This window comes from Magnolia sinica, chromosome 1, assembly GCF_029962835.1.
Source record: "Magnolia sinica isolate HGM2019 chromosome 1, MsV1, whole genome shotgun sequence".
NCBI classification, from domain to species: Eukaryota; Viridiplantae; Streptophyta; class Magnoliopsida; order Magnoliales; family Magnoliaceae; genus Magnolia; species Magnolia sinica.
In genome coordinates, this window is record NC_080573.1 from 91,243,471 (window position 1) to 91,260,363 (window position 16,893).

General features: G+C 42.1%; 1 non-coding gene across 1 annotated transcript; it reads left to right on the plus strand.

Annotated features, from left to right (window-relative positions):
* Positions 1-7,757: 7,757 nt before the first annotated feature.
* On the plus strand, positions 7,758-7,864 carry LOC131222315 (small nucleolar RNA R71). Its single transcript, XR_009159996.1, has one exon. It is a non-coding gene; the product is annotated as a small nucleolar RNA R71 (small nucleolar RNA).
* Positions 7,865-16,893: the final 9,029 nt, after the last annotated feature.

Genomic DNA, 16,893 nt, shown 5'->3' on the forward strand with positions numbered 1-16,893 from the left:
CAACCAACCAACAATGTATGAAGATTAGGAAGGGTACTGTCATCCGACCATGCCCATGGAACAATGATGAACAACAAGGCTTCCTGACTTCATAAACATGAAAAGGAGAAAGAAATACTCAAAGCCATTGCAGACCCATTGTAATTTCAGTCACAACAGACCATTAAAGACTAAGAAAAGTATTCCTTTAATAATCAACTAAAATCAAATTCAATTCATGAATTTAAATTAAAAGCACAAAATAAAATCTCCCATCTCGCTACAGGCTTCACCTCTTAGCCCTAGCTAAGAGGTTTAGCCGACCATGATTGGCTGGACCCTTTAAATAAAGCAATTAAAAAGAAAAAGAAAAAGAAAAGAGCAAGAAGAAAAACAGATGTCTCTTCTCTCCTCCACGTCCCTGACTTCTCTTTCAATCGTCCAAACCAAGCCAAAAAAAACTCCTTCTCTCTCTCTCTCACGTCCTCCTTTTATAAGATCACCAAGGTCGGTCCACTGGGAGCATGGAGGGGTGAAGTCCGTGAAGGAACTTCGTGCGCCAAAGACAGCCAGCTGCACTCCTTTCGAAGCAAGAACTCCTCTGCGTAAATCTTGTTACGCAGTCAAGGAGCCAGCGCCCTCTACTCCCTCTTTTCTTGCTTTCTTTCTAAAAGGAGAACGTCCTCTGGGAGTTTTTTGGCAGACCTACATGATGAACGGTTAGATCATCCGTCCGATCGCCTCCAAGAACGCACAAACAGGGTGCATAACGCACTTACGCTGTACTGATAGTGGGGCCCACATTGCTTTTGTTTTGAGAAATCCACGCCGTCCACTGCATTCTGCTTGAAAAACCAGGCGGGAATCACTGTTTTTGGATCAAAATCGGTGTGGTCCATGGATGCTTTTATTCAGCCGTCCGTCCCACGTTTGGGCAGTATTCTCCTATGTATGCGAGCATAGATCAGGAAAAACCTTATATGTATGGTCAGTTTGACCCTCTAAAACAAATGGACGGTCCCGATCATCTTGTTGGTGGCCCATACTAAGATGGCAGACGGACAGTTCGTCCGTCTGTTGTAAACAGAGGCAGGCTCTGTTGCGTTGCGGGCGGAACTTGCGGTCAAACGCAAGTTAGACTGTTTCCTTTGCTCAGTGCACTGCGAGTGCACAGCCCATGTGCACTCCCACGTACGCACGGTGGGTCCCAGCTTGATGCATGTGAGAAATCTGATCCGTCCATCCTCTTTTTCATTTAATTTAAGGGGTTGATACCGAAATTGAGGTATATCCAGAGATCAGGTGGGCCCAAAATCGATGGTTTATGGGTTGATCTATCAGTTGGGCCACTTCCATAGAGATCCACGGGTTCAAATTTGACATGTACGGTTCATTTATGGTCCTCAGGCCATGTATAACGTTGGGAGCCGATCAGATGGTGGGAACCCTGTGATCTTGCATTATGGACGTCTTTCAGGCCTGTTTAAAGTGAGTGGCTAGAATTTCTCTAATCTCCGGTGTGTAAATCTTCTATCTTGGTCCCATGGAGTCCCGTCCACTGCCTTGGTGATGCTTGAGTGTTAAATTCATGCTTTTAATACTCTTTCTCAATTAAAGCTCCTTATTACATCCTGCAACAAAAACACGATTAAATTATAATATTAGGCATTTATCGTGTACGTAAAATCAGGTAGTAATCGGGGTCTGCTATGCAATATTCGACCCTCAACACAACCCCCAACCAGCATCTTGCTAGTCCCGAGCAAGGTATGTGAAAAATAAATTGTGAATTATAGAACAATTTCTATAAACTCGAGTGATTTTTGCAGAATAATCCAGATATGGGAATTCTCAGATTCATGAATGTTGGGCCTTACTCTCTTTTAGACTCAGACACATGGTAAATTTCATAATTAATTTCAAAGTATTAGTCCCTCAATTAGAACAATCCTAAACACTGAGTTCCACAGGTGTATAGTGTAATCTCGGCTTTCAACATTAATACGCAACTCTCTATTTCAGGATATCATTGGTAACCAGCAAGAGAGTCCATGATTACCAAAACTTGCCTCGAAGATCATCTTTTCATTCCTTCAGCTTTTGATTTTTTTTTCATTAAAAGTAATACCAAAACAAATCCTCACCTATAGGGAGCAAACCTATGGTGAAGAGTCCTTGCCTAACCTCTTTCAACGGTATCTTTTCCTTTCAATTGATCATGACGGGTAATTTTTCAAGATGGTTCTTTTCATGCTTAGTGAGTACCAAGTTAATCCTTCAATATCAGACTGAAACCTTAATGTGAAAGCGAGATGTGACATGTGAGATCATAACTCCATCAATGTTTACAACTTCTAATTCTGGATTAACAATTCAAACTTAACTCTGAAATCTAACAGATACTGAATCCAAGCGTCTTAAATTACCAACATCACGTATCTTGAAGTTCCAAGCCCTAGATGGCTGTCAAAATCACTTCGAATTCATAAGAAAGTCCAGAAAAATTAAAAATTTTCACAATTTTTGCTCAAGATCAAGAAAACACTGATTAGGAAACCTAATCTCCCACCCCCAACCTAAAATCTACATTGTCCTCAATGTAAAAGAAATAAGCATGCAATGCACACGGGACAACGAAAATATAAGAGGAGTGATGGAAAGATAGTACCTGGACGAAAGAATCAAGATGCTTTCCAAAGATATCTACGTAAGAGCGGGTCAGCACAAGAGAGAAACCAACAGAAGTAAAATAAAATAACAAAAATAAAATCCTACCTACACCACTTTCGCAGGTGCTCTCGATTGCATTTAGCGCATGCAACAAGCCTTTAAACCCCTAGGTTGCCCCTAGTGGACGAGTTGTAGTCTCGTGAGGGTTTGCAGTAATGTTACCCACAAACATCGAACTAACCAATGATAAAAATGAAATGAAATGAAGAGCTGGGTTGCTTCCCAGGAGCGCTAAGTTTACCGTCTTCAGCCAGACAAATAAAGCAACTACCCTAATCCTATGAAAGCGATAAACCTACCTATACCTCCATCAGACTAGGAGATCAATCCTGGTAAACAGTAGCAGTCAAGGGCATGGACATGCCCTCTGAATCAAATTTCTTGACAAATGGTTTCAATCGATGTCCATTGACTTTAAACTCCTTGCCATTATCGGGATCTCTTATCTCAACGGCCCCATGAGGAAAAATAGTAACAACAATGTAAGGGCCGGTCCAACGAGATCGAAGCTTACCCGGAAAGAGATGTAATCGAGAATTGTACAAAAGGACCTTCTGACCAGGCGTGAATGATTTTCGCAAAATGTGTTGGTCATGAAATGCTTTCATCTTGTCCTTGTAAATTCTTGAATTATCGTACGCATCATTCCGGATTTCCTCAAGTTCATTCAATTGAAGTTTGCGTAGCGAGCCAGCGTTGTCCAGATTGAAATTAAGATTTTTGATCACGCAGTATGCTTTATGTTCTAGCTCCACAGGCAAGTGACAAGCTTTCCCCATAGACAAGTCAGACAAGTCTAAAGGGAGACATTCCAATAGGGGTTTTAAAGGCAGTACGGTATACCCATAAGACATCGGTAAATCGGATTGACCAATCCTTACGATCAGGGTTAACCGTTTTCTCCAAAATGTGTTTAGTTTCCCTATTAGAAATCTCAGCTTGCCCACTTGTCTGTGGGTGGTACGGGGTGCTCACCTTATGAGAGATACCGTATTTCTTCATTAAGCTCTCAAATGGTTTATTACAAAAGTGTGAGCCCCCATTACTAATGATGGCTCAAGGCGTTCCGAATCGAGAAAGGATGTTTTCTTTTAGGAATTTAATGACCGTGCGATGGTCATTAGTTCGACATGGAATCACTTCGACCCATTTAGTGACATAATCCACGGCGAGCAAAATATACAGATTTTCAAACGATTAAGGGAATGGTCCCATGAAATCGATGCCCCAGCAATCAAATACTTCAATGATAAGGATGGGATTTAAAGGCATCATATTTCGATGGGACAATGCTCTTAATTTCTAACAATACTCACAAGCTTTGCAAAACTCATGAGTGTCTCTAAACATAGTGGGCCAGTAAAAGCCACACTGCAGAATCTTAGCCGTGGTCTTTTTAACAGAAAAGTGACCACCACAGGCCTGTGAGTGACAGAAGGAGATGACACTCTGATGCTCATCGTCTGGCACACATCTCCTTAGGATCTGGTCTGGGCAATATTTAAATAAATAAGGATCATCCCAGAAAAAGTTACGCACCTCGGTGAAGAATTTCTTCTTATCTTGCGCAGTCCACTGTGTCGGTATGGTACCTGTAGCAAGATAATTCACAATATTAGCGAACCAAGGTGACTGGGAGACTCTGAACAGTTGTTCATCGGGGAACATATCGTTGATATGGGTCGTCTCAAGGGAATCAGAGGTATTAAGGTGAGAAAGGTGATCGGCCACAACGTTTTCTACTCCTTTTTTATCTTTAATTTTCAAATCAAATTCTTGGAGTAGAAGGATCCATCGTATCAGGCGGGGCTTAGAATCATTCTTAGAAAGAAGATACTTCAGTGTCGCATGATCTGTATAGAGAATGATCTTGGATCCGATCAGGTAGGACCTAAATTTGTCCAAGGCGAACACTACGACTAAGAGTTCTTTTTCCGTAGTTGAGTAGTTCACTTGGGCCGGATTGAAAGTCCCACTTGCGTAATGGATGACGTAGGGTCTCTTATCTTTTCTCTGGCTTAGAACTGCTCCAAGAGCATAATCAGAAGCGTCGCACATAAGCTCAAAAGGAAGGCTCCAGTCGGGTGGCTGCATGATAGGTGCAGTGGTTAACGTGCCCTTAAGCTTGGTGAAGGCTTCCTGGCATTGCTCAGTCCACTCATATGGAGCATCCTTTTGAAGAAGATTACATAAAGGACGAGAGAGGAGACTAAAGTCCTTTATGAATCGCCTGTAAAATTCTGCATGTCCTAAGAAGGATCGCACGTCTCTGATGTTCTTGGGTGGAGGTAGGTTAGAGATAAGATCGATTTTTGCCTTATCTACCTCGATTCCCTTGGACAAGATGATATGCCCAAGGACAATTCCCTTCTGAACCATGAAATGACACTTCTCCCAATTAAGTACCAAGTTCTTTTCTTCACATCTTTTCAGCACACATTCAAGACTTTCCAAGCACTTGCTGAAAGATGGACCGTAAATAGAGAAATCGTCCATGAAGACCTCTAGACATTGCCCCACCATATCAGAAAAGTTACTCAGCATACATCGCTGAAAGGTGGCAGGGGCATTACATAGTCCGAATGGCATCCTTCGGTAGGCAAAGGTGCCGTAGGGACATGTAAATGTGGTCTTTTCCTGGTCTTCAGGGGCTATCTCTATCTGAGTGTAGCCCGAATACCCGTTAAGGAAACTGTAATAGGAATGACTAGCTAACCTTTCCAGGATCTGATCAATGAATGGTAAAGGAAAGTGGTCTTTCCTCGTGACAGTATTCAACTTCCTGTAGTCAATGCACATTCTCCAACCAGTAGTGATTCTAGTTGGCACGAGTTCATTATTAGCATTGGCTACGATGGTGATATGCAGACTTCTTAGGGACTACTTGAGTTGGACTCACCCATTGACTATCAGATATAGGGTATATGATACCCACGTCCAATAGTTTAAGAACCTCGGCCTTAACCACCTCCTTCATGTTTAGATTTAGTCTACGTTGTGGTTGCCGAGCGGTTTTTGCATTATCCTCAAGATATATGCGGTGAGTACAAATCGAGGGATCGATTCCCTTGAGGTCCGCTATCGTCCATCCCAGGGCTCCTTTATGCTCAATGAGAGTAGATATGAGCATACTCTCCTGTTCTTTCTCCAGGTGGGCAGAGATCACCACCGGGTATGTCTCATCTTGACCTAAATAGGCATATTTCAAATCAGAGGGCAAAGGTTTTAGATCAAGCTTCGGCGGCTTGAGGTTAGATGGTAGAGGCACTACATCGGTTTATGGCAATTCTTCAAATTGTGGCCTCCACCGGTTAACTTCAAGTACCGATGCAGTATCAAGCAAGGCGCACGTCTCCCTAATCATGTCATCATCAAAATCATGGGAGTGGGTCAGGCATGTCTCTAAATGGTCGGAGGATAAGGTTAGAGGTGTCGTATCTTCCATGAAAGAGTCAATCTTGTTAATGTCGTGGAAATCTTCATCATCCTCTGAGTTGCTGCCGTTATTGAAAAAGATGTTTGACTCCAATGTCAAATTTCCAAAAGACATAGTCATGACACCATTCTTGCAATTGATAATTGCATTTGACGTGGCAAGGAATGGGCGACCAAGAATGACGGGAATCTGAGTGCTCATGTTATTGATGGGTTCGGTGTCCAGGATGATAAAATCTACAGGGTAGTAAAATCTATCGACCTAGACTAACACATCCTCAATTATCCCTCTTGGTACATGAACAGAGCGATCAACAAGTTGTAGTGTGGTCAGGGTGGGTTTTAATTCACCCAAACCTAACTGTTTGTATACCGAGTAGGGAATCAGATTTACGCTCGCTCCTAAGTCAAGAAGTGCGTGATCAATTCGATGGTTCCTAATTACACATGATATAGTTGGGCTATCGGGATCCTTGAATTTCTGCGGCACGTCTTGCTTCAGGATGACACTCACTTTCTCAGTCAAGAAGATTTTCTTTTGAATACTTTACCGTATTTTGATCGTGCATAAGTCTTTCAGAAATTTGGTATATGAAGGAATCTGTTTCATGACATCAAGTAGAGGAATGTTAACTTTCACTTGTTTCAACACCTCCAGAATATCCTGAGAGTTAGAAAGACGTTTTGGTGCAACCAACAGTTGGGGGAACGGAGCAACTGGCTTCTCTAGAAGTTCCGGTTCTAATTTTTGTAGGGCATCACTAGATCCATCATTGTTGTCCTCTTCTAGTTCTTGAGGCTTTTCGGGCCTAATCGAAAGAGTTTTATCAATGATCTTTCCACTCCTAAGAGTGGTGATGGATTTAGCATGCCCCATTTGATTTGAAGAGTTGGGATCACTAATCTCGTACTACAGTTTAGGATTGGGGAGAGGTTGTGCAAGAAGCATCCCCTTTCCTATAACCGTCATACGAGAATCTATCTTTTGCATAAAATCTGTAATTCCCCGCATTGCCTGAGCCAGTTCTTGTATGGAATTTTGAATCGGTTCCTCTTGAGGTTTCACTTGATTTGGATTTTGATTGAAGATTCCTTGAGGGGTAGCCGTTTGTCCATTCCTCCAACTAAAGTTTAGATGATTTTTCCAACAAGGATTGTACGTATTGGAGTTAGGTCCAGTAAAAGGTCTTTGATAGTTGTTTACGGTATTAGCTTGTTCATTCAACACTCCTCGAAAGGCGGGTATTGTAGGACAATTTTCAGTTGTATGAATGTTGCAATCACAGATGCCGCAAACAATTTCATTAACCTTATCCTTCTTTCTTTCCATGGCCTCAACTTTTCTTATCAGTGTAGTCACTTTACACTTGAGATCATCCTCTTCTTTCAAGAGATATAATCCACCTTTCTCCTTTAATTGAGTCGGCCTAGACGTGGTGTTCGACTTTGGGTAATAGTCCCATGATTGTGTTTTTTCAGCAAGACTATCGAGGTAATCCCATACCTCGTCAACATTTTTATTAATGAATTCTCTATTACACATTGTCTCGACCATTTGGCGCATGAAAGATGTCAGTCCATCATAGAAAAAATTTGTAATGCGCCACGTTTCAAATTCGTGTTGTGGGCATGATCTGACCAAATCTTTGAACCTTTCCCAACATTGGAAGAATGTTTCATCTTCCTTTTGGGCAAAGTTCATGATTGCTTTTCTGAGGGTAATCGTTTTATGATGTGGGAAGAATTTTTTTATGAATTCCCTCTGCATGTCGTTCCATGTGCCAATGGATCTAGGACGCAGTGAATGTAACCACGTCTTAGCCTTCTCTTTTAAGGAAAAAGGAAAGAGTTTCAGCCTGATTGTATCCTCAGATACATTAGGAAAATATAATGTAGCTATAATCTCATCAAACTCTTTCAAATGTAAATATGGACTTTCTGATTCAAGTCCATGGAATTTGGGAAGGAGTTGGATAACTCCTGGCTTGATGTCCATTTGTCCTATGTTTTCAGGGAAAATCATGCATGAGGGCGTACTCACTCCCGCCGGTTGTAGATAATCTCGTAAAGTACGAGGCGGGGGGTGCCTGATGCACCTCGTTCTCATCTTGGGTATCCTCCACCTTGGGTGGAAGTAGAGGAGGTTGGTCTTCAGCCATAACTTCAATTAACTCAGGGGATTTCGAGTGGTGTCTAGTCTTGCGATGGATAGTCAACCCCTCAACCAATCCTCCTTCAGTCAAGAGACGTCGAGTGTTGTCACGGGCCCACTTGGGCATGAAACACTCGTAGCCCTTAATCAAATTCGAAACCTAATCCTAAGAAAGGAAAAGAAAATCTAGAAAGAAAGAGAGAGTTGGAAAGAAATTACCAAATTGAAGTCCCTAAGTTAAAGACCTGCAAAAGAAAACAAATAAGTCAGTTTCTAAAGAGAAGGTCTAGAATTAGAAAATCTTTAAAAAAGAAAGATAGAAGTAAAATAGTTTCTAAAAGAAGAAGATCCTAAACTAGAAAGTAAATTACTAAAAGAGAACTGAAAAATAGAAAGTAGAGAGAAAGAACTTACCGAATTAGAAATTTCTACCTTAAAACCCTACACAATAGGAAAGTTAGTTTCTAAACAAAAATTCTACAAGTAGAAAATTTCTAAAAATAAATTAGGAAACAAAGTTAGATTCTAAAAGAGTTAAAATTAGAAAGTTACTAAAAATAAAAATAGAAAGTTAATTTCTAAAAAGGGAAATAACTAACCTACTTTCTAAAACAAAACAGGAAAGTTTCTAAAAATAAACTATTTCCTACAAATATGAGAATACTAGAATTAGAAAATTTCTCAACCTTAAACCCTAATTGTAAAAGTAGAAAAAGTAGAGAAATTAGGAAGGAATTACCAATTTAGAAACTTATGTTAGGATCCTACAAAACAGGAAAACAAGTTAGTTCAAAAAAAATCTAAAACTAAAGTTAGTCAAATTCTAATCTTAAACTAATTCTAAACCTAATTAATTTCATAGAATCGCAACCGTCAGTCCCCGGTAACGGCACCAAAAACTTGTTCACTCCCCAAGTATAGGGTTGTGATGTAGTAATAAACTCGGTGAGACCGAGGTCGAATCCTAAGGGATTGAAACCTGTACGTTATCTGAAGCTAGGTAGAAATAAAAATAGCCCAAGATGAAATCAAAATCAAATATAAATTGATGAATAATTGTGGAATAATTATCTAAAACTTAAACAATTCAGAGGAAGGAAACTAGGGATTCAGAGGATCCACTTGTAGAGATCAGGGAGATCTTATGCCTGCTTCAAAAATTATGGAAATCAACTGGACTTCTTTTGATATAGTTTTCAAGAGATGAAAGGTATATGAATTAGAATGGATTCCATCACCAAACCATGCCCAGGAGACAAAGTAAATAACAGAATTAAACTAATTACCAATCAACCAACAATGTATGAAGATTAGGAAGGGTACTGTCATCCGACCATGCCCATGGAACAATGATGAACAACAGGGCTTCCTGACTTCATAAACATGAAAAGGAGAAAGAAATACTCAAAGCCATTGCAGACCCATTGTAATTTCAGTCACAACAGACCATTAAAGACTAAGAAAAGTATTCCTTTAATAATCAACTAAAATCAAATTCAATTCATGAATTTAAATTAAAAGCACAAAATAGAATCTCCATCTCGCTACAGGCTTCACCTCTTAGCCCTAGCTAAGAGGTTTAACCGACCATGATTGGCTGGACCCTTTAAACAAAGCAATTAAAAAGAAAAAGAAAAAGAAAAGAGCAAGAAGAAAAATAGATGTCTCTTCTCTCCTCCACGTCCCTGACTTCTCTTTCAATCATCCAAACCAAGCCAAAAAAAACTCCTTCTCTCTCTCACGTCTTCCTTTTATAAGACCACCAAGGTCGGTCCACTAGGAGCGTGGAGAGGTGAAGTCCGTGAAGGAACTCCGTGCGCCAAAGACAGCCAGCTGCACTCCTTTCGTAGCAACAACTCCTCTGCGTAAATCTTGTTACGCAGTCAAGGAGCCAGCGCCCTCTACTCCCTCTTTTCTTGCTTTCTTTCTAAAAGGAGAACGTCCTCTGGGAGTTTTTTGGCAGACTTACATGATGAACGATTCAAATCATCCGTCCAATCGCCTCCAAGAACGCACAACCCGCCGCAAAAGCAGGACAACATCCGGCTGCGAAACAGGGTGCGTAACGCACTTACGTTGTACTGATGGTGGGGCCCACATCGCTTTTGTTTTGAGAAATCCACGCCGTCCACTGCATTCTGCTTGAAAAACCAGGTGGGAATCACTGTTTTTGGATCAAAATTGGTGTGGTCCATGGATGCTTTCATTCAGCCATTCGTCCCACGTTTGGGCAGTATTCTCCTGTGTATGCAAGCATAGATCAAGAAAAACCTTATATGTATGGTCGGTTTGACCCTCTGAAACAAATGGACGATCCCGATCATCTTGTTGGTGGCCCATACTAAGATGGCGAACGGACAGTTCGTCTGTCTGTTGTAAACAGAGGCAGGCTCTGTTGCGTTGCTCAGTGCACTGCGAGTGCACAGCGCATGTGCACTCCCACGTACGCACGGTGGGTCCCAGCTTGATGCATGTGAGAAATCTGATCCGTCCATCCTCTTTTTCATTTAATTTAAGGGGTTGATACCGAAATTGAGGTATATCCAGAGATCAGGTGGGCCCAAAATCGATGGTTTATGGGTTGATCTATCAGTTGGGCCACTTCCATAGAGATCCACGGGTTCATATTTGACATGTACGGTTCATTTATGGTCCTCAGGCCATGTATAACGTTGGGAGCCATCAGATGGTGGGAACCCTGTGATCTTGCATTATGGACGTCTTTCAGGCCTGTTTAAAGTGAGTGGCTGGAATTTCTCTGATCTCCAGCGTGTAAATCCTCTATCTTGGTCCCATGGAGTCCCGTCCACTGCCTTGGTGATGCTTGAGCGTTAAATTCATGCTTTTAATACTCTTTCTCAATTAAAGCTCCTTATTACATCCTGTAATAAAAACACGATTAAATTATAATATTAGGCATTTATCATGTACGTAAAATCAGGTAGTAATCGGGGTCTGCTATGCAATATTCGACCCTTAACATGTAGCTAGATGTAGAGGCGATCTAGTGCGTGTAGGCGTAAGAGAGGAACATTGCCTCGATCTTCCAAACTCTCACTCTTCTCCTCACACTTTCCTCTTCTTTTCTCTCTTCTCTCTCATAGGGTTTGGAGAAAATTCGTATGGAATGAGAATGGGGTGGTTTAAGGTCCTTAAATAGGCCTAGAACTGGTTTAAATGGCCCCAGGGCCATGGTATACTTAAGTTATAGCCAAAGGATATCTGTTTCAGGTAAACAGGACTCATCTGGAGGCTCATTACTCACTTGCGTCATGGAGTAAGTTCCCTAACCATGGATCTATGCCAGGTTATGATTTCGGTCTGATCGAATTTGTGGATCGACCATGGAGGACCTGTATCAGTTCAACGGTCAATGTCACTCGATCAGGGCCATAAGTATACTGACATGTGCAGGGAAATTTCCCTGATCCACGGGTAAAGTTTGGTCAGAAACTGATGGTCTAAAGTATTCAATTTCACTTGTAAGAGAATGGTCCAATTCACTTAAGTTTGAGTTCATTTTCTAAAGATATTCGCGTTTCTCACACACTTCGCTCTAGGCTCGAGTTGTGCGTTTCTGGGTACTATTTGGCTCGATTCCCATGATGGTTGTCAAGCCCAATAAAATGGTCATAACCTCATAGTTTCACAGTAATCGGATTTTCGATGTGGGGTCTAGGTCCGATACGGGGTTTCAATGTGCTCCCGAGAGCAACTGGGTTTTGAGATTGCTCCTAGATTTTTAGGTAATGTTGAGTTAGCGATTCCAATGGTTTTGTGTCTTGCAATTCGTATAGAAAGTGGTCCAAGCTAATTCCACTGATCATTTAGTTTAATACTTAATTAATTTTCGTCTAATTTCTACAGAATTCGATCTTTAGTGATTTCTGCCTGAGGTGATGCTTGATCTTTGTACGGATTTTTTCAAGATATTACAGTAGCAAAATTTGATTTTGAGTTGAGCTTGCATCTTCCGCCATACAGTTATCAAGCTCGTTGATTGAACCCTCTCTTATTTCTAGGGCGATCGAGGCTCAGCAGGCAGATTAAGCATTAAAGGATTATCATGTAGAGGCTACGTCAGATGGTTAGATAGACTGATAGATTGGGGCAGATGGCGGACTTCACTTTAGAGGCTGGTTGTGTGTCCTAGATATTCCAGAGTTGCGTAAAGATCTTAGGACTGCGTAAAGATGTATCATGATATGAGGAGGTAGTATTTCTAGGATGGAATGAAGCGTTGGATTTCTAGTTTTGTGTCAGAGGTCAATACCTGCTAGCATGTCAAGGTCGATCATCGAAAACCTCCAGGTCCCCTATAGCTGTTGAGTGTCCCATCGTGGAAGTGGGAGCACATGACCAAATACTTTATGATGGGCTTATAAGGACTCATCGCGATGACATTTGGGTTGCTGTTGATTATTTGACGAAGTCGATACATTTTATTATGATACATGAGACCTGGCCATTGGATCATCTTGCGAAGTTGTTCATTGAGGAGATTGTGAGACTGCACGGTATCTCGGTTTTAATCATTTCTTATTGAGATTCGAGATTCACGTCGTAGTTCTAGAGGAGTTATTAAAATGAGATGGGGCCTGCCTTGAAATTCAGTACCACGTATTATTCACAGACCAATGGACAGACCGAGAGGGTCAATTAGATCCTTGAGGACATGCTCCGAGCTTGCGTGTTGGATTTCTCAGGTAGTTAGGATGAGCACTTGTGTTTGGTAGAGTTTGTGTATAATAATAGCTACTAGGCGATTATTGGTATGACTCCTTTTGAGGTATTAAATAACATACCTTACAAGTCACCGAGTTGTTGGACCGAGTTTGGAGAGTGCCATCTCTTAGGCTCTGAGCTAAGGCAAAGAACATAAGAGGCTATCGATATCATCAAGTAGCAAATGTGCACATCCTAGTGTTGACATAAGAGTTTTGCAGATCGTTGGAGTCGTCTCTTGGAGTTTGTCATTGAGATCATGTGTATCTCGAGGTCTCGCCCATGAAGAGTGTCATTCATTTTGGAGTCAAGGGGAAGCTTGCCCCGAGATTCATTAGACCCTTTGGGATCATTGGGTGCGTTGGCGCCATGGCCTATCTGCTTGCCTTACCACTTCAATTATCGGGCATTCACAATTTTTTTCATGTTTTTATATGGTTGAAGTGTGGGTCAAACGTAATTCTAGTGATAGATTGGTAGCCATTGGAAGTTCGTGAGGATGCTTCTTACATTGAGTAGCCAGTTCGTATCCTCAACCGGAAAGAGCAGGTACTTCGGACCAAGGTCATTCATTCGGTGAAGGTTTAGTGATGTCACCATAGGATAGATGAGGTGTCTTGGGAACGAGAGGTTGAAATTCGCGAGTGTTATCACAATCTTTTTTTTTATATATATGTTTGATTGTATTTGTACGTTGCGCTGTTATATGGTGACACAATTCCTTTCTTTGGATTTGTTTTAATTAGCTTGGATTCGCTGTGCAAATTTGAGGATGAGATTTTTTGTTAGGAGGTTAGAGTTGTAAGATCCGTAACCTTATTGGACTGACTGTATGCTTCATTTCCAGTGCAAGCACGTTCATGGTAGATCTTATCGATGAGTTTCGATCATAACCCTATTCCAGTATAACAATGACCTGAGACTTGTGCCTTTGCAATTGCACAGATGCTGCAATTCCAATGCCGCATGGCACGCCCAATTGCGACACCCATATTAGAAATTATAGTTTTTGGCACAATTTAAGGTGGGCCGCAACTCACGGGTGGCGCAGGCCCCCCTTGCACAAATCTCAAAGTAGTCTAATCAATCAATCCATCAACCCAGCAATCACACACACATCTCTCTCTCTCCATTAGTCAAATAATCTCATGCCTCTCATCACTCATTCATACCTTTGCCCATGCTAAGCCACTCCCCCCTCTCTTTCACTCTCTCCATTTTACCCATCCATCTTTTCCTATTTCCCTCTTTATCGAAAAATTCCTACCACAAAGCACCCAAACCCCTCTAATTTTCACAAAATTTCATATTAAGTAAGAGTGAGAAGAAAAGATAGAAGAGATTAGAGATAAGGAAAGAAAAGATGAGAGAAAATTCGAAAGAGATTAGAGAGAGAAGAGAATGCTTGAGAGAGGGAGTGTTTAAGAGAGAGTGCTTAAGAGAGTGTTTGAGGAAGAGTGTTTAAGAGAGATCAGAGAGAGAGAGAGAGAGAGAGAGAGAGAGAGAGAGAGAGAGAGAGAGAGGAAAATTTTGAGGGTTAGAGGAGTCTAGAAGGAGAGAGGTCCATCTAAGCTGTCCGATCAACGATTCGTCTCAATCCAACTGTTCATCATCATTGTGAGTGTAAGAGAGGACAAACTCTCCATTTCTCCTTACTTAAAAAAAAAAAATAAAAATTCATGAGCCACAAGGGTGGGACCCACTTTGTATATGTGTTAGTTGTGTCTGAAGGGCCTCATAGTGGCAGGGGCCCATCCATTGGCCGATCTCTTCCTTCATTCCTTCCTTCCTTTTTCCCTTCTCTCTTTCCTTTAATGTTGTGGACCATTGTGGGGCCTACAAATGGGCCATGCTGTGAGACAGTATGCCCCACATGCTATCACATAATGGAACACCTTCTATGGCCCGCTATGATATTTATTTTCCATTCAACATGTTGATTAGATTTGGATGAAAGAAAAAAATAATAAAAATGCAAAGATCAACTTAATCCAATACTCTTTGGCAAAAAGGATGAACGGACTGAATTGTCGAAAGTGGACCCCACCAATATTCGAAAACCAAAAAAGAGATAAAAATGGAAAACGGCAGCAGCTGCCGCTGGAATGCAAAGCGTCCCCGGACCTATTGCTGTAGCTGGTGCTGCTGCTTTTGGTGTGGACAAGGTGCTCCACTCGTGGGGCCCACCTTGATGTATATATATAATCCACGCCACCCATAATTTTTGCCATAATAATTTAGATCTATAACCAAAATATTATCCTGATAAAAATCTCAGGTGGGGCACACCATAGAAAACAGTGTCTATGATGGCATCCACTGTTGAAACTTTGTAAGGCCCACTGTGATGTTTATATGTAGTTTTACCTGTCCAAGGCTGTCCTCTTTGGATCCATGGCGAGCTCGCCAATAAGATGGACGGATCGGACCACCCCAGTGTGGCCCCATTCACCGGAAAAATAAAATAAAATCACGTGCATGGGCGTGACTGCCCAGCAACGTGAGCGTGAACGGGCTCGACTCGTGGGACCCGCTATCATGTATGTGTAGAATCCACACCGTACATCATTTTTTTTACAGATCTTTTCAGTTCCGGGGCCCAAAAATTAAGAAGATCAAACTCTTAGGTGACCCACACCATAGGAAATAGTGGGCCAGGGCGCTGCCCCCTTCTGAAGCCAGCTGGTGGGCCACTCTTGGGGCCCACCTTAGCGTAGTTGTTGCATCCGCACCGTCCATCCTCTTCTCCAGTACATATTTGGGTAGAATTCAAAAAATGAGGGAGATCCAGATCTCAGGTGGACCGCACCACTGGATAAAGTGGGGGTGGGCGTCCTCCACTAGTTCCCCCGGCGTTGTTGGAAGCACCAGCGTGGGTAGGCCCCCGTCGTGGGACCACCATGATGTATATGTTGAATCCACGCCGCCCATCTGTTTCTTCAGATTATTTTCGGGATGGTTCCCAAAAATGAGACAGATCCAGATATCAGGTGGACCACACCACAGGAAGCAATGGAGACAAGGACGTCCACTGTTGCAACATTCCTAAGGCCCACCTTGATGTTTATTTGTCATCAAACCTGTTCACAGGTCTCATAAACCCGGAGGAAGGAAAACACGAATATCGGTTTGACCCAACTCATGTGGGGCCCATCGTTTCATGGTGGTGGCCTGCACCGTGGATTTCAGCAGGGTTTGATCCATTACCGTTAAAATCCGCTGGAGCCCACCATGATATGTTGTCGTCGCCCAACCTAGTGACCTAGGCCACGTGTGACATAGATGTGGGGCTACACAATACCGTCTTGATCCAAAGTTTTGTGGGCCCCGCAAATATTAACAGTGGGATAGTGACATCTCCGTGGAAACCTTCCAGGGTCCCCCATGGTGTGTCCATTTTATATCCATGCAGTACATCTGTTTTTCCAGGTCACTTTAGAGTGGGCCCACTGATCTGTGGGGCCATGTGGTGTGCTCATGAAATGCACAACATCCATCCATCTTGCTAGCCCAAGTTGAGGGGCAGATCTAGATCTCAGGCGGGCCATACCTCAAGATACAGTGGGGAAATGGTGCCCACCATTGAGACCTTCCCAAGGGCTACCATGATGTTTGTAATTTACCCACGTTGCCCATCTGGCAGCGGGACCCACCATGATATATCTATTTTATCCATACCATCCATATGCTTTTCCTATCAATTTAGGTCATAAGCCTATAGATGAGGTCGAGGTGGATCAGTACTTCGAACTGGCTGCACCAAAGAAATTAATGGGAGTTGAGTAACTACCATTGAAAAACTTTCACAAGCCCATTGTAGTATTTGTTGCCACCCAACTTATCCCTCGGGCCTACTTCAGACCCCCACCATG